Source organism: Elephas maximus, chromosome 2, assembly GCF_024166365.1.
Source record: "Elephas maximus indicus isolate mEleMax1 chromosome 2, mEleMax1 primary haplotype, whole genome shotgun sequence".
NCBI classification, from domain to species: Eukaryota; Metazoa; Chordata; class Mammalia; order Proboscidea; family Elephantidae; genus Elephas; species Elephas maximus.
Genome location: NC_064820.1, coordinates 214649111 through 214674133, shown reverse-complemented (window position 1 = coordinate 214674133; position 25023 = coordinate 214649111). Strand labels below are relative to the sequence as shown.

At 56.4% G+C, this 25023-nt stretch overlaps 1 protein-coding gene across 6 annotated transcripts in view; it reads left to right on the top strand.

The window, feature by feature from the left end:
* Window positions 1-25023, top strand: part of RAI1 (retinoic acid induced 1) — a 139967-nt gene that overhangs the window by 17701 nt on the left and 97243 nt on the right. For 5 of the 6 annotated variants that reach the window (XM_049874751.1, XM_049874746.1, XM_049874745.1 and 2 more), the window contains one exon: window positions 21577-21709. The gene's annotated coding sequence lies outside the window, so the exon portion shown is untranslated. Of the gene's footprint in view, window positions 1-18285; window positions 20153-21576; window positions 21710-25023 lie in introns of those variants that run through there. The other variant, XM_049874749.1, reaches the window with a different exon arrangement.

Sequence of the window (25023 nt, the reverse complement as noted above, 5' to 3'; positions counted from 1 at the left end):
CACGAGAGAAAGATGTGGCAGTCTGATCCCCTAGAGATTACAGCCTTGGAAACCTAGAAGGGCAGTTCTGCTCTGTCCTATAGGGTCACCCTGAGTTGGAATTGACTCGAGGGCAACGGGTTTAGTTTTTCGGTTCGTTTGAGACCTCGGATAAGTCACGTCCCACCTCCCCAGCCTCAATCTTCTTGTCTATAAACTGGGAATCACAGTGGTATGTACCCACTAGCCCCAGGGCTGCTGGGGCATTAAGTGAGAGGATTTTGCTAAGGGCTTAGGACAGGCTGAGCTTGGGCTGTAGTCCCTTTCCTGTGGGGCCCTGTGTGAGGCACCTGGCACCTGCAGGCCTCAGTCTCCCCAGCTAGTTCTTTGGGAAAGCAGCCCCTGCCCACTCCCCTTCACCTTCAGAGACCTATTCTTGGGACCTGGGCTGGCCCCCCATCTTGCCCACTATCCTCCAGATCCTTGGGGAACCTTTGCCCTCTATTCACCTCTGGCTCCAGGTAGGAGACCTGGCCTCAAGGGGAGGCGCCCCTGTGCCTCCCCTGCCTCCTGCCAGCCCTCTGCTCATGCTCACCCACTGACCCCCTCAGGAGGCGGCCGCCATCAAAGCATCCTCTGGTGCTTATACTAATGAGTTGTATGAATGCCTAATGGCTGAGCTCGGCTCTAATTGCACCTGCCAGGCATCCGGACATGCGCAGGTTTGGACGCCATAATTACCTGGAAGATAGGTCCAGCGGAGGGCGGCAGGTGGGGCTGTGCCCTCCGAGCGTCGCAGCGCCCAGACTGCAGCCCAGCCGCATGCATCCTCAGAGCCCCGCACGGGATGGGGAGAGGCTGGCGTGACAGTAATTCAATTAATTTACCGCCCAGCCTTGACGGAGACAGGAGCTGTCGGCCGCCCGCCCCGGCATTCAACCGGGCCGCTCCTCCGGCCCCGGACTCACCTGCGCCAAGTGCGCGGCGCCCAGTGGCTTCCTGGTGCTATGGCCTCTTTGTCTTGGCATTTTAGGCCCTTCGGGATAGGCTGCTGCAGATCAACCTGGGACGCTCTGCACACACAGTACTAGCGGTGGCGATGAAGGCTTTGGTGCGCTGTCCATTCCTACCAGGCAGGGGTTTGTGTCGCCTCACGGGGACCCCCCCCCCCCACCGATTCACTATCTCACCTCTCTTGTCTTTTATAAGGCTCTTCAGCTCCCCTGTTCAACTTCATGAAAGCTATCCCTGTCTCTCCAAGAAGGCCCCTCTGGTCTCTTGGAATTGGTCTGGGCCCTCTGTTGGGGATGGGGCAGCCCAGGGTGAGGGGTTTCTGGGTGTGTCCCTCCCCCTTGGTGGCTGAGGGTTCTTTGAGGCCAGGTCATCTGACTCCATAGGTCTATGTGTGCTGCTGGAAGTGGCACAGGTGTGGGGGGAGTGCAGTGCAGGAGCCGCGCAGCCCAGGGGTCCTGGGGACTGTAGGGGATGATGGGAACTTCAGGGAAGCCTTGATGCCTAATGGTGTTTTGTGGGGCACGTGTCCCTCCCAGCCTCAACCAGGGGAGCCACCAGGAGGCACTGGGCCTGGAGAGGCCTGCACCCCCTTCTCCTTCCCTGGTCCCTTCCTCTCTTCTCCCACACTTCCCTTTCTCTAGAGGGAAAGGGGAAAGGGAAGAGGGAGAAGGCAGGCTGGTCATGCAGATTCTAGAAAGTGGCCCCCTTCTCCCCTCAGTCTGGCCAGGCCCTCTCACACCCCAACCTCTCCTGTTTGCCCCCACCCAGATCCTCCCTCTCCTCTGGTTTACACTGATGGCATTGTATCCCAGAGCTGCCCCCACCCCATGCCATCTTGGAGACAGAACCCTAAAGCAGAACAGGAGTGCCCACCTGGCATCTGCCCCGGCCCTGCCCTGCCCGCTGTTGGGCAGTACTGGGAGCACTGAGGACAGCTGATTGGGGCTCTGCCCTCCAAGGGCTCCAGTCGGGGGAGGCACCCTAGAGAGGAATGCTTGTACTATAGGGTACAAGGACTGCTTTCCAGTGAGCAGAGATCGGCCTTTGTGCCCAGACTGGAAAGGAAGATCGGGAGAGGCCTGTAAGCTCAGTCTGGGAGGAGGAATATAACCACAAGTGAATCAGAGGAGCATTCCATGAAGGGGAGCCACTTGAGCAAAGGCCTGGGGCGGAACATGCCTGATATGGCGGGGGGGTGGGGGAGGGGGGAGGGACAGCCTCAAACTGCTTCAGCTCACTAGAGGGCAATGGGTCTGAGCTGGAGAGGTGGGCTGGGATTTCTCTGCTTTTCGACAACCTTCAGCGGTTCAACACTGCCAGGACTCCTGATGGCAGGCAAGCTTGAACCACCCACCTCATCTCAGGCAGGTCTTGCCTCAGCATGGCCCCTCCTCTGACTAGCTGATGTTTGTTGTGGGCCTACTGTGCTCTGGGGACTAGGAGATGGCTCCACGTGGACTCAGTGGCAGTGTGGCCTACAGGGTGGGTTTCTTTTGCTTTGCTGGGGTCCTAGCATGTCTGGCCTTCAGCCAGAACTTGGCACACCTCCCCCACCCTCCCAGATGTCCTTGCAGACAAAATGGAGGTGACCGGGCAGATTGCCAGGGACATCAGGTGGCATCACAGCCGGGCAGACCATACTCCCCTGACTAATGAGGTGAGGGGAGCCTGGAGGGAGGTCTTTCCTGGCATGCCACGGGGCTCTGCCTTCGCCTTGGCCAAGGGGAGGAGTGAGGCCCACCCGGGTTGAACATACCTGTGGGTGAGGCTCAGTGCATTTGTCACCCTGTGAGGTGGGTCCTGTGCTGTCCACTTGCAGATGGAGACACTGAGGCTGATGGAGGGGAAGCAGCATGCCTAGAGGCACTCAGGCAGGAGGTGGCAGAGCTGGCCTGCAGCCCAGTCCGTGTGACTATAGAGCCTGTGTCGGTAACTGCTGAGCTGTGCAGTGTCCACCATGTGCATCCTGTCTCTGAGGTGTGGTGGGCTTGCAGAGAGGCGGGCCATGCCCTTTTCAACTCCATCTCCCTTGAGGTGGCTAGTATGGCACTTTGTGTGTAGCAAAACCAAAAAAATCCAAACCCGTTGCCATCATGTCAATTCTGGTTTGTAGGGACCCTGTAGAACAGAGTAGAACTGCCCCACAGGGTTTCCAAGGCTGTAAATCTTTATGGAAGCAGGTTGCCACGTCCTTCTCCCAAGGAGAGGCTTATGTGTTAGAACTGCTGATTTTTTGGTTTGCAACCGAGCACTTAACCACTGTACCACCAGGACTCCTTTGTGTGTAGCAGGTGCTCAAATGCTTGTGGACTTGCTGGCTGGGGGACTGGATGATGTGTGGCATTCACAGGCAGGAAAGCCCCCTCATTCCTCCCCAGGAGCTGGTCAAGGTCATTGTGAGGGACTTAGGGATCAAGGCTTCCAGGGAGAGGGTAGGCTCAGAGGAGGCTGAGGAGGACCCGGTGACACGTCTCCCTCAGGAGACCAGGCTGATGGGTGCAGGCCACCTGGGAGTCTGTGGTGCCTCATGGGCAGGGGATGCAGTGCTGGGCTGCGTTCTGACCATGCTCCAGGCCATGGCACCTTTGAAAGGAGCCAGAGCAAGAGCCTTCACCTGTGACCTTTCAAGGGTTAGGGCCCAGCTGTCACTAAGCAAAGATGTTAGATCATGGTCCCAGAGCTCAAGTGGGAGGTAGGGACGTTCATGGGCAAAACGAATAAGTAAAATGACAGGAACCATCATAATGGTCACAGCATTTGTTGGGCACCTACTGTGTTTCAGGTATAGGGTCGGTAATCTGTAATCCTGATCACAACCCCATTTTACAGATGAGAAAACTGAGGGGTGGTGAGATTAAGGTCACAGAGCAGACTGGGATCTGACTCCAATGTGGGTCTGTGTTCACACCCACTGATAGCCTTTCCTTTTTCCACACTGCTTCTCATAGACCCCCATGTGGCTTCTCTGGTGGCCCCGAGGCCTTGTTTTCGGAAGTCCTGGGGTAGAGTCTGGCCTCCCTTCATCCCAGCTCCTCAGAGGGTGGTCCAGGTGGCCAGGGCCACAGGCTTGATGTGCCAGGGCCAGGGACCCTTCCTTAGTGGACAGTTGTGTCCTTGCCCTGGTTCCTGGAACAGTGGAGTACTTGTGACTACCCTCCGCTCCAGAGGGGTCCTTTTCTGAGGTTGAGGGTGCCCCAGGGCACCCCGTACTGATAAGGTAGCTGAGGATACTCAGGCAGTAGGGAGCAAAGACTTACGATCTCATCTTGGCCTTGCACAGCCCCACAGTGTAATCTTGGCCTGGTCACTGCTCCCTCTGGGCCTTGGTTGACCCATTAGTAAAATGCGGGCCTGACCTTGTCGCCTCCCAGGGTCCTAGCCTTTGAGAACTCTTCATCCTGGGAATAGGATGTGGCAGTGCCAGGAGCCCGTTTTTGGTGGGAGTGGTCAGGTTGACCCTCGCATGGCTCCTCTCTCTGTCTACCCAGGGCAGTCCTTGACCACCAGCCAGCTACGACAGAGAGTCTGGGCCTGGTTTGGCGTGGAGAAGGGGCTGGAATCACTCAGGTTTGCCACTTACAGGGTGTGTGACCTCAGTGGTCCCTTTACTGTGTGGGCTTTAGTTGTCTGACCTGGAAAATAAGGCTACCCATAGCACTGGCCTCAGAATAGTGACTGCTGTGTTTGGTGAAACACCCGTGTCAAGTCCTTAGGCCAGAGTCTGGGGCACAGGAATTACTCAAAAATTGACCTCACTGTTAGCATGGCTATTGGTGGTATTTGAGGTGTCATACGGCTGTTGGCCAAAATTTCCAGTCCCCTGCACCCCAGTACCAGGAAACCCTGGAAGTGTAGTGGTTAAGAGCTACAGCTGCAAACCAAAAGGCCGGCAGTTCAAATCTACCAGGTGCTCCTTGGAAACCCTTATGTGGCAGTTCTACTGTCCTGTAGGGTCACTACGAGTCGGAATCAACTCGACAGCAGTAGGTTTGGCACCCTAGTACATGTAGGGTTCCTGAATGTCTGGTGGTTGGGTGGGGCCGTGTGATCAGTTCTGTCCGATGAGGTGTGAGCAGGCCAAGCTTTTCATTCCTGCGGTGAGATCACCCAGAACCTTCTCCCTCTGTCAGAGAGTAGTAGCCCCCTGTACCCTTAGATGGATGTGTAGTGTGAGCAAGAAATAAGGCTTGTTGTTTGAAGCCCTTGAGATTTAGGGGCTTGTTATAGCAACAGAGCCTAGCCTATCCTCATACGTCATGCTTATCATTAGTAATGATTAACATTATCATCATCACAACCTAACCCACCTGGGGCCAACAAGAAGACAGAGCAAGTTCCTAGAGGAGGTAGACGACCCGTTGAAAAGTAGAGGTTTGTTGCTGACCGCTTTCTAGAATTGTCCAACCCATTCTCTTGCTCATTTATTCACCTTTTCACAAGTTTGTTTCCATCATTCATTCGTGCAACAAATGTCCTTGAGCTCCTGTTTCTTAAGCCCTTCTGGGTGGTGCAAATGGTTAATGAGCTGGACCGCTAACTGACAGGTTGGAGGTTTGAGTCTACCAAGAGGCACCTCAGGAGACAAACCTGGCGATCTATTTCTAAGAAATCAGCCTTTGAAAACCCTGTGGAGCACCAACCCTGTGGTGACACGTGGGTCACCGTGAGTTGGAGTTGACTCAATGGCAGCTGTTTTTTGAGGGAGCCTGGAGGCCAGCAAGGGCTGTAGGTCTCTCTGCAGTGGAGGTGTGGGGCCTCTCGCGAGGATCAGGGGCAGCCCCTGCCGTGGGAGCCAGGGCAGGCTGTGGGTTGAAGTGGCAACACTGAAGGAGTGGGGGTGTCAGATGTATAGAGCGGGCCAGAGGGAAGGAGTGGGTCTTTCTTGAGAAGAAGCCTGGAGGTGGCAAGAGACATTGAGCAGTAGACTCTGGCCAGCAAGGATGAGGCCAGGTAACAGTGGCCAAGCTGGAGGGGGACTTTGGCCTTTGGCCCATGGGTCACAGGGCACCTAGCATTCTGGGCTGAGAGATGAGGACAGTATACCTGGGGGGTCCAGCAATTAGAGGGAGGGAGATCAGGTAGGAGCCTGGGTAAGGATCCAAGTGCCAAGGGCCAAACAGGGACCTGAGCGGGAAGAGCAGGGACAGGCATGCAGGGTGGGTAGCCAGTGTCATAGGCCCAGGTGAGCAGTGAGCCAGGCCAGAGTGCCGAGCACAGTGCCAAGTTTGGGAATCTGCGCAGAGTTGGGGTGCCTGAGGCAAATGTCTGGAATGCGGGTTGACTAATGGGATGAATGTGGAGGGAAAGTGAGGCCTATCCCATTGATCCTGGGGGTGGGCTGGAGCCAGAGGGGTGGCTCGCATTTCCTCCCTACCCAACCCCAGGAGAAAGAAGAATTGAAACTCCCACGGAGGAAGTGATTTTAAAGACTTCACCATAGTGAAGTCTTGCCTATCTGGTGTAATGGGTGCTTAAAAACTTTATTCATTCAGCACATGGTGGAGCGCGGACTGTGGTGGTCCAGGTGCTGGGGACACATAGTGAGCAAGACGGACCGAGATCCTGCCTGGGAGGAGCTTCTGTTCCAGGGGCGTCAGAAGTAAGCAAGGGAGTAAATTATCAACTATGTTAAAAAGTGGTAAGCGCAATGAGAACAGAGATGGAGCCAGGACAGGGGCTCAGGAGCTGAGGGATGTTTACAGTTTTAAATTGAGGAGTCAGGAAAGGCCTCACCGAGTAGGGCCATTTGAGCAAAAACCTGAGGAAGCTAAGTGGACTTCCTTGTGGAAGTCTAGGGGAAGGGCATTCCAGGCAGAGGGAACAGCATGTGCAAGCCCCTGAGGCAGGAATGTGCTGTGCTTGTTCACCTTCCAAGGGCAGCAAGGAGGCCCCAGGTGAGTGAGGGAAGAGGGGACAGAAGAAGCCTCGTGGCCACAGTGAGAACCTTTGCTTTCATTCTGAGTGAGGTAGAAGCCACTGGAGGCGCGCCTAGAGGTGTGCCCTGAGCAGACTTGGGATCTAACAAGTCAGCTGTGGACAGCCAGGTGCAGACCAGGCTGTAGGGGCTGAGAAGGAGCCGAGAGCAGTAGGGAACTCCTGGGTCCTTGGGCCCTGCTGCTCTGGCTGCCTCTGGGCAGACCTAAAGGTGCATCTGGGTAGGCCAAGCTTACCTGTATGCTCCAGCCTTTCAGGCCTCTACCCCTGCATCAAGCCCACTCAGTACAGGAGAGGAGCTCACTCTCCTGACTCCCAGCCTGCATCCACCAGCAGCTTCTAACGGGTCATCACTGCAGCAAGTGACTGCTCATGGAGGGCCCCGTGTGTGCCTGGCGCCTTGCTGAGGGCCCAGGAGGAGGGGGACAGACCCCCTTGTGCCAGGAGCTGCGCAGCTTGGCCAAGGCCAGGCATCTGGTGAGAGGCAGAAGTGGGGGTGAACCGTGGTTCTGAGCCCAATGACGGGCTATTTGCAGGGCAGGCTGCTTTCAGCCTCTCTCTCTGTTGGGGCTCTTTTCTTTGTCTCCCTCTCATTCTCAGAAATGCCCCTTCTCTGTCCCCAGGAACCCGGTGTCCCAACTTCCTTCTCATCACCCTTCTCTGCAAAAGCCCCTGCCCATCTCCCGGCTACCCCCAGCCTCCTGCCCAGCCTCCCGCCACCCCCCCCCACCTCCCTCCCCATTCTGGTTACCACTGTTGTGGCGTGCCTGTAAGCTGACCCTTTCTGGGGCTGCCCCAACATGCCGTTCACAGTGAATGTTTTCAGTTCCAGCGTGTAACGGCCCCAGGTCACCTTGCACAGCCCACGTCTGCCCCCATGTCCTCCTAGGCCCTGGCCTCACTCTGGCCCTGATCCCCTTCCCAGGGCAGGGGCTGATCTGGACCTAGCTCTGGCATTCAGGCCTGAACCCCAGCCTGTTGGGCCTGGAGGAAGGGGCCCCTTGCCGGATCCATGAACACAGTACCAGGTCCAAAGTGATATGTGTCAGGGTGTCTGGGCGGACGGCTGAGGCTTGCTCTGAATCCACAAGGTACCCATAGATAAAAGCCCCATGGGGGGATGTGCCTGTGTGTGTGTGTGCATGTGTGCATGTACATGCACCCATGGGTGCAGCTAAAGGAGGTGTTTTTCATGGAGCTAGAGAGAATGTTTTTTTTTTAGAGAGAATGAGAGAGCCCAGGAGAGGGCAGTCTCAAGACTTGGTGTTTCAGGAAGAAACCCTGCCTACCATATGCGCGTGCACACACACACAAACACACACACGCACGCACATACTCAGACACACACTCCTAGGTGCTAGCTCACAGACACATGGACACGCTCACCCCAAAGGTCCTCACTACAGGATGCACAGACTTCTGAGGGGCTCTGTCTGTCCCAGATGAGGCAGTGCGTGGGGCACAGGGTTCCCTGGGTATCCTCAAAGCAGCTTTTGCCCACTCCCTTGCCTCGGCTTCCTCACCTCTGAAGTGGGAGAGGGCAGGTTCTCAGTAGGCACAGGATTCCCAGAGAGGGCAAGGTCACACAGCAAGCCCATGGCACAAGCTGACCAGCCTCTCATTCCAGAGCCATCCTGGAAGCCTATGTGTGCATGGCGGGTATGGAGGGGGCAGGCAGGAGGGAAGAGGCCGGGCTGGCTTTGCTTCTGCACCTCCTGCCTCCCCTCCCCGCTCCTTCTCTCCCTCGCACGGGTTTGTTTGGAGAATGACTCACAAGAGTGCAGCAAAATCCTGACGGATGGGAAGGCAGGGCCGCAGTGCCGTCAAGCCTCTCCAGGGTAGGGGGCGGGGCTGAGCTGCCAGGCCAGAGAGGCCGTGATCGTGATCGGGAGCCCCCCTCCGGTGGAGGTAGGGAGACTGAGGCCCGAAGGGGAACTCCGGGCCCAGCCTGGCTACAGGCCCGTCTTTTTTCAGCGTGACTACGCATACGCTCGCGTGCATATGCACACACACTCACACACCCACACATGCACACTCATGCTTACCTGCCCCCCGCCCCCGCAGCTGCAGCAGCATGTCTCTGTCCCAGCCGCCCCACCTTCTTGCTGGACCAGTCTGCCTAGTGCAGGGCTTTCTTAGGGTGCTGTGGAGCCTGTATACAATAGGTGATTAACAAATGCTCATTGCCACTGAGTGTGCCCCAAGCCCTACCAGAAGGCAGAGGCAGCCCTGGGAGTCAGCATTTAGTGGGGACCTTCCAGGTGTGTGCTTTTCCCCTATGCCCCTTAGGAGTGGGCATTCTTCATTCAGCCCTTCAGCAGGGTTTGCTGAGGGCCAAGTGCATGGGAGACAGGACGGAGAGGGCGCCATCTCTCTCCCCCTCGAGCTCATAGTCAGATGGGGAGGTACCCACAGGGCCCGAAACAGCTATGGCGGGGCTCAGCTTGGCCCTGGGCTTCCGACAAGTTGCCGCCTCCTAGAACAACGTGGGGATGGAGGTGCCAGTAGCAGAGGGGCAGCAGGTGTGGAGGTTGAAGGAGTGAGCCCAGGGAAGCATGGGCAGGTGAACGCAGCTGGAGCTTAAGGGGGAGCTGAGAGCGGGGTCCTCAGGCCCCAGGTGTAGGGGAGCAGTGGTCCTGAGTCCTCAGCCAGTGCCTTTTCCACCTCACATGCTGGCCCCAGAGCTTGTGACCACCCCACAGAGGACGTGGAGTGAGGAAGGAGGCAGAGGGCTTCATCTTGCCCACATCTTGGGCATCTCTGAGGAGGCACATTCCCAAGGCCCTCCCAGCCAGGGCTGCAACTGCCTGCTAGACCCCTGGGCCAGGACCCACAGCCATCCCTGCAGACGACTGCTGTCTTGGGTTTGTGGGGGACTCTGGTGCCCCCAGGCCTGGCTTCTCAGAACCTGCTGATGGTTGTCACGCCGGCACACGGCTCCATATGGCCAGATCTGTGTACTCAAGGGAAGCCAGAATCTGGATTTTTCTGTGAACTCTCTTGATTTTAAAATGCTAGCTCAACGAACGAAAGGCACAGTGTGGCTTAGACCGCACTTGTCCGCGTGTCCACAGGCTGAGAATTGCCCCTTTATAACATCTACTCAGTGGGATGCTGGGGTTTCTGAGCCCAAGTGGAGGACTTTACATCTACCGTTTTATCATTGTTTATTTTATTGGAAACAGCCCAGACATTCACTGAGCTGTAGCTCTGTGCTAGGCACTGGGGATCGATCAGTGAACAAGACAGTATGCTGGGGAGCAGCCCTTCTGGTGGGGGAGGGAACAGTGAATAGACGGCTCTGTCAGGGATAGGTGTTATAAGGACAATAGAAGCAGGACCAGAGGGACAGGGAACAGTGGGGAGGCTGGCACATCCAGGAGAAGCATGCCTTAGGCGGGAGGAGCAGCCGGTGCAAAGGCCCTGAGGTGGGACCATGCTTGGTAGGTGTGAGGAATATGAGGAGGCCGGTATGGCTGGTGCGGAGGCCATTGTGGCTGGTGCAGAGGCAGTGAAGGGGAGGGTGGGCAGAGAAGAAGTGAAAAGGCAGTGGAGGCCAGGTTGCAGGGCCCTGTGGGCTGAGAGCTAAGTTTGGTTTTGACTGAGTGAGGTGGGAACTGAGGAAGTTTCTGAGGGAGGACGGATGTGGTCTGACTTAAGTTTTCATGGGTTCCCTCTGGCTCCTGTAAGGGTTGAGGGGGCAAGGTGGGCGCAGGGAGGCCAGGAGGAACGGCTGTGTTGGTCTGGGATGGTTGAGTAAGCCTGGGTAAAATCATGCCATAGTTTGCAAACATTAAAATGATACTGATTATAAGGACTTTGTAGTAACATGGAGATGGTGACTGTGGATGATGCTATGTGAAAACAAGATTTGAAAGCTGTACATTAAACACACAGCAGTACCAGATACAAAAGGCCGCACATTGTATGACTCCATTAACATGCAATGTCCAGAGCTGGCAAATCCGTGGAGACAGAAAGCAGATTAGTGGTTGCCTGGGGTAGGATTGCTAATGAGTTCTGGGTTTTTTGGAGGTGATGATAAAAATGTTCTGGAACTGGATAGGAGAAGGTTGCCCAACTCTGAATGTATTAAAAAGCACTGAATTATACACTTTAAAGGGCGAATTTCTCAATAAAAACAGACAGGCACACACCAGCCTTTCTAACCAGAGCCAATGCATGTATTAAAGTTTGGGAGGAAATAACAGCAGTAATTGTCATAGGGTGAGGGAGTTGCTAAATTTTTTTTCTTCCTACTTTTGTGTACTTTCTAAGTTTCCTGTGACCTGGAAGGGACAGGGAGTTAATTCTGAGGGGCTCAGCCCCTCACTCCATCTCTTCGAGATCTCTCTGGCTCCTCGGCTTGAACCTGGGAGGCTGGAACAGAAAAACCACTAGCTCTCTGCCCCCAGCTCTAACCTTCTGGAAGTCTATTACTGGTCACATGGCCTTGGCTAAGTCATAGGATCAGAGGTGCCAGCAGGTCTCTTAAAGGTCACCTGGCCTTCCCTATCTAGTGCCCGATTCGCCTTCCAGACACCCTGGAGTTTTCACTTGCAGCCTTCCTTACCACCTCCTGCAGCAGCTCACTCCTTCCATTTCTGGGAGCACTGCCTATTGGCAAACTCTTCCTTATATGGAGGTGGAATCTCTCTTCCTGTTGCTTCTACCCTTCCTTAGCTCCCTCTCTGAACCTCAGTTTCTGGGTCTGAGCATGGGGCTCGGCAGCCCCTCCAGACCTCTCTCCCTCACCTGTTGGAAAGTCGTATAAGAGACCAGGAGAGAGCCCAAAACATAAGTCAGTGGTTGTTCGGTACCAGAAACAAAGCAGCACAACCAAGTAGGATCTCCAAATTAAACTTCCAGACCATCTCTGTGAAATTGGAATTTGATACTCATCCCAGTGGTTGAAAACTCAAACCTCCCCACAGACCAGGGAGGAGTAATAATAATCAGAGGCATTATTTGCCAAGGGCTTATGATGTGGTAATGTGACAGTGACTTCCGTGTACTCACTCCTATGAGTTCTCCATAGAACCCTTGCAGGAGGTCATGTTATGCTCCCCATTTTAAAGGAGAAAATGCTGAGCCCAGAGACCGAATGCAGAGAAGCTGGGGTGAGTCGCTGGGCACACATTTTGGGCATGGCGTGAACAATAAAAGAACATTGACTAAGAGCTAACCTTCACCACCACAAAAATGTGTAGGGAAAAGACTAGAAGGAAATAAGGACATGACTGGTTGGCTGGCCCTGTCAGTGTGTGGTGAGGATCCTGGCATCTGCCCTGTGTCTGCTTGTGGCTGCCTCAGGGGTGGTTCTCCTTGTCTTTCTGTGCTTAGTTCAAGGAGAGAGATAATAACACCGCTCATACTGTTGTTAGTTTTGCAGAGTCAACTTCAACTCCTAGCGACCCCATGTGACAGAGTAGAACTGCCCCATAGGATTTTCTAGGCTGTAATCTTTACAGAAGCAGATTGCCAGGTTTTCTCCTGCATGGAGCCGCTGGGTAGGTTTGAACCTCCAACCTTTTGGTTAGCAGCTGAGCCCTTAGCTGTTGGGGTTCCTTAATGCCACTTGTGGGAGGCTGCTTTTCTACACCACACACATCACACTCTGGAGTTGAGCAAGAGCAGAGGACCTAGGACTCAGAGAGGGTGCTTAAGTGGCCCAGAGACACAGCCAGGACACTGGGCCGTGCCCAGTGCAAGAATGGAGAATGAAGGCCTTTACTCTATTACCAGGTAGCTTTCCTAGAAAGCCCAGGCAGGTATCTGGAGCCAGGAGTTCCAACCTCTGCAGGAAATGCCCTTCCTTGAGCCTATGAGAGTGCCCACAGGTGGGGGCCTGGGAGGGCCTCTGAGATGCCAGCTGTGGAAGCACTTTGTACACCCTAAGGTGCTGTGTGACTGTGGGAGAGACTTTTGCCTTCTTAGGACTCAGTCTTCCTGCCTGTGCAGTGGGACAGCAGATTGGATGGTCCTGGAAGATTCCTTCTAATTTGGCCTCCAACTTGGTGGTCCTAAGTGTGGAAACCCCACCTTTGGATGAGTTTGAACCAGAGACTCTGGGGTCCCAGGTACCTGGAGCATAATCTAGAAGGGATAATGAGGGCTCAGGTGGGCCTGTCCTCTTTGACCTGGACTCTTCACGCTGTCAGGAGAGGCACAGCCAGAGGGCTCCTGGGGAAGGGAGCCCATTGTTCAGGTCCACTCTCTGCCCCACACAGTGCTGCCTGGACTGCTCTGGGCCGGGCCCTGGGTGTAAACAGTGAATGAGGACAGTTCCGTGAGAGACTTAAGAGATGAGCAGTGACTCAGGCTCAACCCGGAGACCCCCAGATCTGGGATCCTGACTCCCATATGTGTAGCCCAAGAGGCCTTGTACCTCTTTCTTCTGCTCTCTGAGCCTCAGTTTCCACACCTCTAAAATGAGTTGGGGACACCTACCTCACAGGGTTGCTGCGAGGATTCCCTATGGGATGCTTGGTGGAGTCAGCCCCTCTGCATGCCGCAACCACCCCCCACCCCCCGGTACACCTGGGTTCCACCATGGGTGAGGGGTGAAGCCACACCTGGAACAAAAGCACGGAGCCAGCATGCGCCTCGTCTTCCTCCTCTTCTTTCGTAATGCATTTGCGTGGTAGAAAATTTGGGCACTACAACAATGAGCGTCTCTCCCACTGACCCTCCGAGGGTCAATTTTGGTCAGCGGGCTCTTCTTAGCCTTTCCAGAGTGACCCCTGCAAACTCAGGAACTTCTGAAAAGGGGGTGCATCTGCCCTTTGAGCTGCCCACTCGCAGGGTCCCATAGAAGCCGAGCCCTGCTGGTGCCAGGCCCCAAGCTGTGTGTTCACGGTGCTCTCTGGCTGGTGCTGCTGGACTCGGCTTTGGACCCTCCTTTGGCACCACTGTGGCCCCAGCATGGGGCATGTGGGAGTTCCAGCTTTCTGACCACAGCAGGATCTCAGCTCTGAGCTGGGCCCCTTCCTTCCCACATGGCCCCAGCTAGCCCTGGGGAACATGCTCATGGAATCATCACCTTTGTGGGCCTCAGTCAGCATCAAGGTTCAGGCTCAGGCTATAGCTGGGGTCAGAGGTCAATCCATAGCAGGGACCAGATGGCAGTCTGTGGCTAGGAGCTGTGGCTGGGATCAGAAGTCCGTTTATGGCAAAGGCTGAGGTCAGTCTATGACTGGTATTGGAGGGGTCACCCTGTGGCTGGAGTCAAGGGTCAGGATGTGGCTGCAGCTATGGGTGAGGGTCAGATTGTGGCTGGCTCTGGGATCTGCATGCACAGAGGACAGTTAGGCCTCCGTCACTGCAGAGTGCTGATGCCCCACCGGCTGCCTAGCCCTGTGACTCCCTGGCCAAGGGGGCAAGAACAACCTGGGCTGCGGCCACGGGAGAGGTGGGCAGCGGACAGGGTGCACCCTGCAGAGGCTGTGGCAGGTGCTGTGGCCCTGCTGGGTACCACGTGGGCACAGTGCAGTGTTGCTCCTCATGGCCACAACCAGGAATCCCAGCTAGGCCCAAGTGCCAGGGCTGGGTGGCCTTGGTCACAGCCTGGGACTCTACCTCAAGGGGTGAGAAGGTGCCTGAGGCCCAGAACAGGGGCAGCTTCCCCAGCACCAGGTGGGAGGAGACCCCTGCCCAGCCCTCTGGGCTGCTCCTCTGGGGGTTTCCCACTCCCTGGATCTCGCACTATCTCTCCCTCACCCCAGGCTGTCTCATCCCTTCTCCCCACTCCTCCCTCTGTCCTATGTCACTCTCCTCCTCCCTCCTTCCTCCTCTGTCCTTCCTCCCCACTTCCTGGCTGTTTTCTTTCCCAACTGCCCAGCCTTTCTCTTTTCTGCATTCACCCCTAGCCTCTCTCCCCAACTTGAGCCCTCCCTGCAGCCACTGTCTCCCTGGTCCCAGGGCCTGGCCTCTTCCAAGCTCGGCATCTTCTAGATTACTCAGACCCTAGTGCTGAGAGAGGGTGGGAATACATGCTGCACTAGCCCAAGCCCCCAGGCACAGAGGTTAGAGACAGGCCAGGGCCCTGCTCCTGGAGCCCACTGTCTACAGGTGGGTGGAAGTGGAGTGGGGAGTAGACTCAGACTCAGCCTTGAGTCGAAGCTGTGTTGACCTCATCTGATGGCTTCTCATAGTCTTAAAAAAAAAAGTGAACAATGGACAGGTAGATGGCAGAGAAAGCCTCAAAGCAGAAGACATCAAAGGTCATTCAGATCAAAGGCATTGGTGGGCAGACTCCAGACCGCAGCCATGGCAGAGATTGAGGCGGGCCCCTCCCCTGCCACAACTCCAGGCTTTGGCCAGAACCTCAACAAGAGGAGCCCTAACCTCCCTCCATCTGGATTGCAGGCTAGGATTAGGGGTAAGGAGAATGGGGGAAACAAGCTATTTGACAATGCTCTGGAAACTTAAGGGGACTTGGGTGTTTATATCCTAATGGCTACCACCACTAGCTAAAACATCAAGGTCTTTGCTTTCAAAGGAAAACATTTTCTCAAGCTTTCTGCTTTCAGCTGCACAAGGTGTTGCCCCAGCCCGCTGGTGAAATGTGGGACAGGTGTGTAGATTACAGTGATCACCCAGCAACACGAAGGCAAGGCTTTTGTCTGTGGCATGCAGTGGGTGCCTGTAAATGCCTGGAAAATGAGGGGGTGCTGAGTAAACTAGCTCTGTTGATCTGGGAGACAAAACAGGAGCCATGGGAGAGGGAAAGTAAGCGGGGCCTGGGTGCATGGTGCAAACAGTGTTTGTTTGGCTGCTAACCAAAAGGTTGGTGGTTTGAATCCACCCAGTGGTGCCAGGGAAGAAAGACCAGGCACTCTACTTCCCAAAGATGACAGCCATCGAAAACCCTATGACATACCATTCTGTTCTGACACACATGGAGTGACCGTGAGTTAGAATGGACTCTGTGGCAGTGAGTGTGGATTTTTGGGGTTTAGAGGTAGGAGGACCAATGGCTGCTGACCAGTGACATCCTGTAAGGGGGACACTGAGGCCCACGGTGGGCAAGGGACTTGGGTAGGCCCCCCAGTGCTGACCCAGGCAGGAACATAGCTCCCAGCATATCCACTAAAAATGGTGTCTCCCTCAGCGATTTTCTGAGGCAACAGGCTGTGTGGCGGTCCTTAGAGGACAGGCACAGCATGGAGGCGGCGGGGGGCGGGGGCGGGGGGGGGGGCCGGCAGCCTGCCGCTCCTGCCCAGACTCACTCACCCGGCCTGAGTGGCAGATCTGGCAGCTTCTTCCTTCCCCGTTGCTCAGCCTCAAACATGGGGTGTTGACTTTTACCCTCTCACTCCCACCCACTACACATCAGTAGTCTGGGTAGCCTGCTCAGCCCCTCCACAGCCCTGCCCTGTGACCCTGGCCATCACCCGCCTAAGCTAGTTCCTTAGCCAACCTGCTTCTGCCCAGGCCAGGGCGGTACTGGGAAAACCTAAGGGATCACTTCTGTTTTCTTGAAACTACAGAGGCCTCATCTCACTCTGTAAAAGCCCAAATCTTTGTGCTTTCAAAAACGTATGCCTCAGGGCCTTTGCATGTGCTGTTCCCCTGACCAGTAGCCCCCCTCCCCCCACATATCTGCATGGCTCACTACCTTGGGTCTTTTGAGTCTTTTCTCAAATGTCATCTTCTCAAGTATGACTTCCCTGAGCCCCCACTGAAATTGCAACCCTTTGCCAGATATTTCCAGTGCCTTTATCTGTTTGGTCACAGCATGCCTCCACACTGAACATGCTACATTCATTCTGTTGCTTGTCTGTCTCCCCGACTAGAACCGAAGCTCCATCTCATTCCCTGTTCTGAATCCCCAACTCATAGAGCAGTGTCTAGCACACGCAGTTGGTCTCCATAATTATTTGCCCAGTGGATAAGCAGATGCTTCTGTCACACTCAAGTTGTGGGACCTTGGGCTAAGCATTTCTCTGGACCTCACAGACCCTGTCTCTGAAATGGGGAGAGTGACTGACCTGGGGGAGAGACTGAGATTTGAGATGTCCGCCCCCTAGTTAATAAACACGTATTAAAACCTGGCCCACTTCTGTCCCCAGGCCTGGTACACTGTCCTCTCCATGGAGAAGCATGGCATCCCACCCCAGGAGGGCCTGGGAGTTACCAGACCAGGGGCTGACCTGTGTATCAGTGACACCTGCCTGGGTGGCCCCTGGCTAACGCTTGCCCCTGGCACCCAGTCAGTGGGCCTTGTCCTCCACTGCCCAGGGGCTGCCTATGATCCCTAGCCTTCCATCCACCCTTCCTCCCTCCCCATCTCCTGTTTAGTTATTTAACCCTGGAATGGCACTTGGACACATATTTTGCATGAAAACAGCTATTCAGGGGGTGCTAGGCACACAAAAGGGCTGACTTGCTGAGGCCCAGGCTCTGCTGAGTATAGCCACATCTCACCAGGAAGCCCCAGGTCTGACCGCACAGAACTCTCCTGCCAGCCAAGCAGGGGGGACCCTCTCCCTGGCTGAGCCTGGGACAGGACTCACTTGGTGGGAAGAACTAGCCAGCTCCAACATTCATGGAGCACCTACTACGTGCTGGGCACTGCTACCACGACCCCCTATGGACTCCTACTGGTAGGTCTGGCAGAACAAGCATGGGTTTGTGGGGCATGCAGAGTCAATTGGGAATCTGCCACTTCATTTATTTATTTGATAAATACATATTTATCAACACCTACTGTGTGCCAGGCACTGTGCTAGGTAGAGGTGAGCAAGACCCATCTTGAAACTTACCATCAGGTGGGGTTTGGCTGGTCTTGCTGTGTATGTTGTCCGGGGAACAAGAGAGGCCCTGGAATGGGTGAGACTCTGCTCTCCTTGTGACCAGCTGCCCACCATCATCCCACCCCATGTAGGCCCACAGTGGACCCCCAGGACATGTCCCTGAAATTCATGAACAGCTCTCCCTGAGTGACCTCCAGCAGGTCATGTGATGTGTCCATGGCAGGTCACGGTGTTCTCCATCCTGTCTATTGTTTGCCAAAGAGCTGCTGGTTCAGGGGAGAAAGCTCTGGGCTAGGCCAGGCTCACAGGAGGAGGACTTGGATCAGCCTCATTCATTTATTCATTCATTCACTCAACAAATACTTATTGAATGTGTGTCAGGCACAATTCCAGGCACTAAAGATATACCAGTGAGCAAGCAGTCAAAAATATATAACTACATAAATTATATATTAGAATGTAGGGAAAACTATTCCAGGCAGAGGGACCAGTAAGTGCAAAGGCCCTAGGGTAGGAATGTCTGGTGAATTCAGTGGATAGCAGGGGTGTAATGTGGCTGGACCGTGGTGAGTGATGGGGAGAGGGTGGGATGTGAAGTTGGGGAGGGCTGATTGTGTAGGGTCTCCTACCTCCTGGTATGGTGAGGACTTGTTTTTCTTCTGATCATTCAGAAACCACGGGAGCCTATCCCTACCCTTCACGGGAATGGGCACACACTGCCATCTTCATGCTCACTCCAGTGTTGGGCCCTGAGAGCAGCTGCATGGAGGAGGTAGCCGAGTCAGGATGTGACAGGGATAGTCTGAGGCTTAGGGTAGGGATCAACAGTCACTGTGACCAGAGTTAAGGGGTTGGCTGTGACTGGGTTGGTGGTTCCCAGCAGGGATTCCGGCCTTAATGACCTCCCCTGGCCTACCCAATAGATCCTGGACTGAGTGACTGTAGTTCCCAGACCAGATATTGATTGGAGATAGAGACTAAGGAGCCCCCACATTTTAAAGGTGGGGAGACCTGAGCCCACAGAAGACCTAGGGCTGCCCAGGGGCCTCCTGGCAGGTAGGGGGGCCCAGAAGTCTGCCTCTGTTTCTGCTGCATCCTTTCCAGGTAAGCCAGAGGTCAACCAGAGGGTTTATCTCTGGTGGCGAGGCCTGCTCTCCTGGGCCTATGAAGCTGTGGAAAGTGCCAGGCTTTGGGTGGCAGCCCTAAATAGTATGGGTAGTTGTAAGACAGTCCAGGCCAGTAAGTTCCCAAGCCTAGCTGCCAAAATGCCCATCCCTAAGCAGAGGGAACAGGATGTGCAAAGGCCCTGGGCATTCGGATTGGTTCTATCTGGGCTAGAGCCCAGGAGTCTATTATTATTATTAATATATTATTATTTTTTGAAGTTTCCTGTTGACACTGCCCCAGTGGTAGGTTTAGGAGTGACTTCAGCCCATTGGTGGTGCAGTGGTTAAGGGTTTGGCTGCTAACCAAAATGTCACCAATTGTAATCCACCAGCCAGCCGCTCCTTGGAAGCCAGAATGCACTTGATGGCAAGGGGTTTGGTTTTGGTTTTGGTTCAGGCCATTGGGGTACCTGGCCATCCCCCCTTCCCAGCTAGAGGGGTCTGGGCTGAAGTGGCACTGAGCAGAGGTCTTGAAGTATGCTGTCGGCTGCCCGCCCCCTCCAAGAAGTCCCCCTCACCCCAGGCCTCACACAGGGCCAGGCAAACACGGGCAGAGGGCATCCCCACGCCCACCCTTGCTCATGCCTGCGCGTCTGGCGCATAACTACCGGCAGGGTTGGTGTTTAGGCTGTATGGCGAATTTAGGAGGGGCAGGGTAGGAGGAAGATGGGGAGACAGGGTCCGGCAATCACGGAGCAGCAAAACCCGAGTGTGAGAGAGGTGGGGAGAGTGAGCTCCTTCCCTCCTGCCAGAACAGATGGAGAAGACCTAGGAGGAAATGGAGGTGGTGTCCAAGGAGAGGCAGACTAACCGAGGTGAGAGCCAGGTCTGACCCATCTGTGTGATCCCCACGCTCAGCGCACCTCCTGGAGCGGTTGGGTGGACTGAAGGACAGATGTGTGGATGGATGGGTGGATGGGTGGATAAAGAGACGGATGTATGAATGAATGAATGGCTGCGTGGGCGGCTAGGCAGCCCGGCAAGGGGCGGGCCAGCTGCGCGCTCAATCACAGCCCCCCGCGCGGCGCCCTCCAGCTGCGCGCAGACCCCTTCTGCCGCGGCCCCGCCCGGGGCGCTCAATTCCGCGCCCGCCGGGGCTCTGGAGCGCCTCCCAGAAACTGGGCGAGAAGAGGTCCCACCGACGTCGCCAGGCTTCACGCTCTGGCCTTCTTGTGCAGGCAGGGATGCCACTTGGCCGCAGAGAGAACCTGGAGGCGCGGTCCGGTCACAAGGCCCCCGGTCCCGCTTCTCTTTGTCTCGGTCAGGCCCTCCGCTGTCTCCAGCCGCGATCAGCCTCTCCAGGTAGCCTTCGGTGCGTGCGTCTCGGTTGCTCTCCGACCTCCAAGTCTCGGTCCCCTCTGCCCCGGGCTAGCAAGCGCCTTTCCTAGTCCGGCAGGGTCCCCAAACCCAGCGCCTCTAGGACCGCGGGGCCAGCAAGTGCCAGGATCTCCGGGCTGCCTCTCCCAGGGAGATTAAGGAGGGGGGAGAAAGCCCCCTCGTCTCCGCCCTCCCCTTAGCCAGTACACGTCCGCGCTGAGCCCCGACTCCAGCGCCGCCTGTTCGAGCCTCAAGCGGCTCTTCTGCGGCGGTGCGATCTCTGATGCCACGCGGATTGCCCGGCCCCCCTCTCCCCCGCTGCCAGGCCTCAAACCCGCAAACTGAACACAGCTCCCCACACAGCCGCCTACAGCCCCACAGCTGGTACAGGCGCACTTAACCCGTCCCCCCACCCCAGCACGGAGGCCCACACAACCGCAATCCCACTCGTCAACAAGCCCACACAGACACACAACGCCCCTCGGACACACGCAGCCTCACGCAAACACAACCCCCCCCACACAACCCCGCACAGACATGCAAGCCCTGGGACACACACAGGCACAATCCCACCCACGTAGAACCCCTCTGTAAACAATCGTCCACACAGAACCCTACGCAGGCCCCACATCACTCAGTCCCACCAGGACCCAGAAGCACGTTCACCAGCTCCTACCCAGACCCCCGTGCGTCGTGACATTCACACGTAAGCACAGAACAGAAATCTACAATCCACACTGATACACACACCAACCCAAACGCACGGCCTGGAGCTCCCCTGCGGGCGCGTAAGTCCCTGGGAAAATATTAAAGCGGTCCTCCCTCCCACTCTTGCTATCCTTGACGCGCGCGTGCGTGCGCGTGCAGGCGCGCACACACACACACTCACACTCTCTCATACACACTCTCTTTCTCACACACACAAACACACCCCGGTTCCTCAGCTCTCGGAACCTAGCAGCCAGTGACCTCGTCCCCCGCGGAGAGAGCTGCGGGAGCGTCTCCTGGCGCCCCCTCCTCCCTGGCTCCCGAACCCCGCCACTCCTCCTCGCTGCTGCCCCTCCCTCCTCTCCTCCCCTCTTGTCCCTCCCCTCCCCCGCGTCTGGGGCGCGGGCTAAGCTCCGCCAAGCCCCCTCACCGCGCGCCCCTTCTCGCGCGCGCCCGGCGCCCGCATCGCGCTGGCCGAGTGGCTGCGGCCACCGGCAGTCTCTAATTAGCGCCTGTCCCCCGGCGGCCCATGCATAATGGCTACTGAGGGCGCTCGCAGGGGCGGTTGAGGAGGAAACGCGGGTGCGAGGCGCGGCGTGCGCGGGAGCGCGAGGGAGAAAGGAGCGAGCCCGGGTCGCCGCAAGCGGCAGCGGGAGGCAGAGAAAGGAAGCGCGCGAGCGCTCACCTTTTTTTCTCCCAAGGACCTCATCTGGTCGCTACGTTCTGGAAGAGGCGAGGGGGAGAGCGCGCGCGAGGAGCCGAGAGACGGAGGGCGAACGGGAGACGGCGAGCCGCGCAGCCCCGGCACCCGCGAGACCCAGGAGGAACCCGCAGGTATTGTTGGCCGCCGGAGCTTTGTGTCTTCTGGGGCTGTTCTGGGGCGCGAACGTTCCCGGCCCCCTGCCCAGCTGAGACTTGCGCCGGCGGGGTCCGGCTGCCCCCCGCCGCGCCGCGATCTGGGCTGGAGTTGCAGATTTGCCTGTTTTGGGGTTTTCCAAGCCGGTTGAGGGAGTGGATCTCAGGAGAAGGAATTTCTTTGGTTTTTTTTTTTTTGGCCGTAGTTTGGTTGTGCTGGGGATCCCACCCCCCTTTCTCCATAATGCCTTGGTGAGAGGTCTTGGCGACAGTGGCACTGGAGCAAGGCAAGGGGCTGAGATGGCGGGGCTGGTGGCCGTGGACGGGGAGGTGAGGGATTCGCGGAGAAGGAGACTTTTGCTCAAGTTCGCAGTTCGCCCAGGAGCTGGTTGGGCCATGGAGGGCCGGTCTGCGCACCCTATTCTGCCCCGGGCAGCCTGGGGGAAACTTCCCGGGAGCAGTCTCCCGGGGGACTCGGAGCCCCCGACGCCTCCAGTGCTTCCTTCAGCCTCCGCGTCCCCTCCTCGCCTCCCGTGAGCGCTTAAGGTCGCGCTCTCCCCACCCCCGCCTTCCTCCCTCGGCGGGCAGCTTCCGGATCTGGATGAGCTGGAGGAGCCGCTTCAAACACTTCCCCGGAGACCCCTCCCCTCGCGCAGCCGGAGCCTGCCCGGAGCCCCCTGCCCGGAGCCCCCCCCCACCTCCTGCGCGGCGGGAGGCCTGGTTGAAAATGAAATCTTGCGCCTCAGCCGCCTAGGGGGGACGGTGGTCACTTGATCACTCCGGGGGCTACTGACCCCCGGCTGGGCAGGGGGAGGGGAAGGGGACTCAAAGGGGGAGGGACTTGTTTGGGTTAGAGACGTTGACGTTGGATGGCGCCGGGCTGGGAGGGGTACTCGCTGGAGGTTAGAGGCCTAGGTTCGCCGCCGGGGTCTCGAATTCTAGCCCCTCTGGGGCTGGGTGATTGACTGGTGACTCCAGGCACGTCGAGGACCCGCTTCCCTCAGCCCCCTCCTCTGCGCCTCGTCCCCTCCCTTCCTGGACAATGCGGACTAAAAGAGGTGATCCCGAGGGCGAAGAGTGTGTGTGTGTGTGTGTGTGTGACGAAGTGTTTGTCTCCTGTCATCCACAGCAGACGCTGCTCCAGTGACCCGGAGATCCGGGCGCCAAGCCCCCTCCCCCAGGTGCTGGGGGAGGAGAAGATGAAGGGAAAGGGCAGTAGTGGTGGGAACTTCTCCGCGCACCCACTGGGGCCATGGGAAGGTAGCGCTAGCTCAGAGAATTTCTGGGAACGGCAATTCTGGGGCGGGGGTGGGGGTTCATCTCAAAGAGGGGAGCCGCTGGGTCAGGGCTTTCTCCACTCAAATCCTCCAGATTTTTTTTGCTCCTTTTGGGGGTGGGCGGGTTTGAAAATCTGCATTAATTGGATTCCCAGGCAAGCAGCCAGGGTGGGATAAAGGTGCCCTTTCCCCTTTCCCTTTCTGGGGTAGGGAGTCAGGCTCCAGACCCCAAGCTAGCCGCCCAAGTAAAAAAAAAAGGAAATTCCTCTCCCTACTTTAAGAGAGGATTGGGGAGGAGGGTGGGGGGAGAAGGTACCTTTTTTTGCCGGCATGGTTGGGGTGTGTGTGTGTGTGTGCTGTTTTCAGGCTGTTCTGTCTCTTGGTCCAGGAATAGAAAGATTTAACCCTCCCCCAGAAATCTGTCACCCCCAGCGGGGACAGGCTGATGGCCATGCTAACACCCGCTGACAGGAGAGAGCAGATTCATACCCTGTGCCCCCCATCCACACCAGGCAGGGCCTGCCCAGGTGGTGCATTGTCCAGGGACCTTGGGGAGAGTGGCCTTATGGCCCTGTGGCCTGGGCTACCTAGACCTGAAGGGGACTCTCTAGGGCTGGGGTGGAGGGCCATTGTGGAATGGCCTTTGCCCAGGCTGGGGAGCCTCTGTGAGCTGGCTGGTCCCTCCCCACACGTTTACTCTGTTCCCAGCCCCGCCCTCAGTTCCCATGGCAGGAGGCCTGGTGAGGGGTGAGTTTCTGCCCCTCCTCCCTACAGGTTGGACTCTGAGGCCCTAGCAGCAGAGGGCAGGCCCAGTGAGAGTGTGCTGGGAGAGAGAACTGAACCAGCAGCATTCCTGTCTGCTTGTCCCGTGCGCCCCACTACCGCAGGAGTCCCTTGGTGTAGCAGTGTGGCTGACTTCTCCTCCGAGAACTGAATGCCTCCAGTGCACGCATCGAGGAGCCCCAGACCTGGCACACAGTGGGCACATAGCTTTGGCCAGACAAACACAAGAGTGAGTGAATCCATCATGAATGGATGAAAGGGCAGTGTTTCTGAATTGAGGCATTTTATAATTTTTTAGACCTTTTTGTTATATACATTTAAAAATGTGCAATTCGTAAAAAATCCAATAAATAGAGAAAATAAAAGAAAAAGGTGCCTGTCAATCTTCAGGGGCAATGACAATAATAATTTTTATGTAGTTCTTCTCAATCTTTGTCGACTTGGTGGCTGGTTTGTTTTTAAAGACTGTGGTCATTCTCTATATTCAGATGTATATCCTGCTTTCTTTGCAGGCTAACAGCCTTTTCCTGTTGTTTTGTAACCATCTCTTCATAAAAACCATGGCTGGCGTCTCCAGTCTTCTCCAATCGAGTGGCTGTGCCATCATTTACTTCATATTCCCCTTTTGTTAAACGTTCTGGAGGCTCCCAGTGAGTGATGCAGGGAATGTGTTTCGTGCATAGGGCTTTTTTTTTTTTTATGTTTAAGATGATTTCCTCAAAATGACGCTGCCGGTGTAGGAGGCTCAACCGTGCCTCCAGTGGAAGGAACCGGCTTCTATGATTTTCCCTGGATAAGTGGGACACGGTCCTCCTTCCTTCCTCACAATCTGGAACCTTCCTTTAGAGCTGCAAGGAGCCTGCGTGGTTAGTCACCTGTTTGACCCCCTCATCTGACTCAGGAGCCAGAGGGGCAGTGACTCTATGGTCACACGACCATCACTGGGCCACGCAGCAGCAAGAGCCGGCTGCTCCTCTGTTATCTGGTGTTTGATTGCACGAAGGATCCCTCCTACAGATGGGAAGAGGAGGAGCACCCAGCTTGCCTCAGGTGGAGCCCCAGCCAGGCCCTTCTGCCCTTCTGAGTTACATGCACTGGCCACGTTCACGAGACCTGGGGCCACCCAACTCACTAGCCTGTGCTTGGCCCCATTGTCCCTCCTCACAACTCCCCCTCCTTCTCATCATCTCATTTCCCAGAAGGGAAAGCTGAGATCCAGGGTAGCCTGGAGGT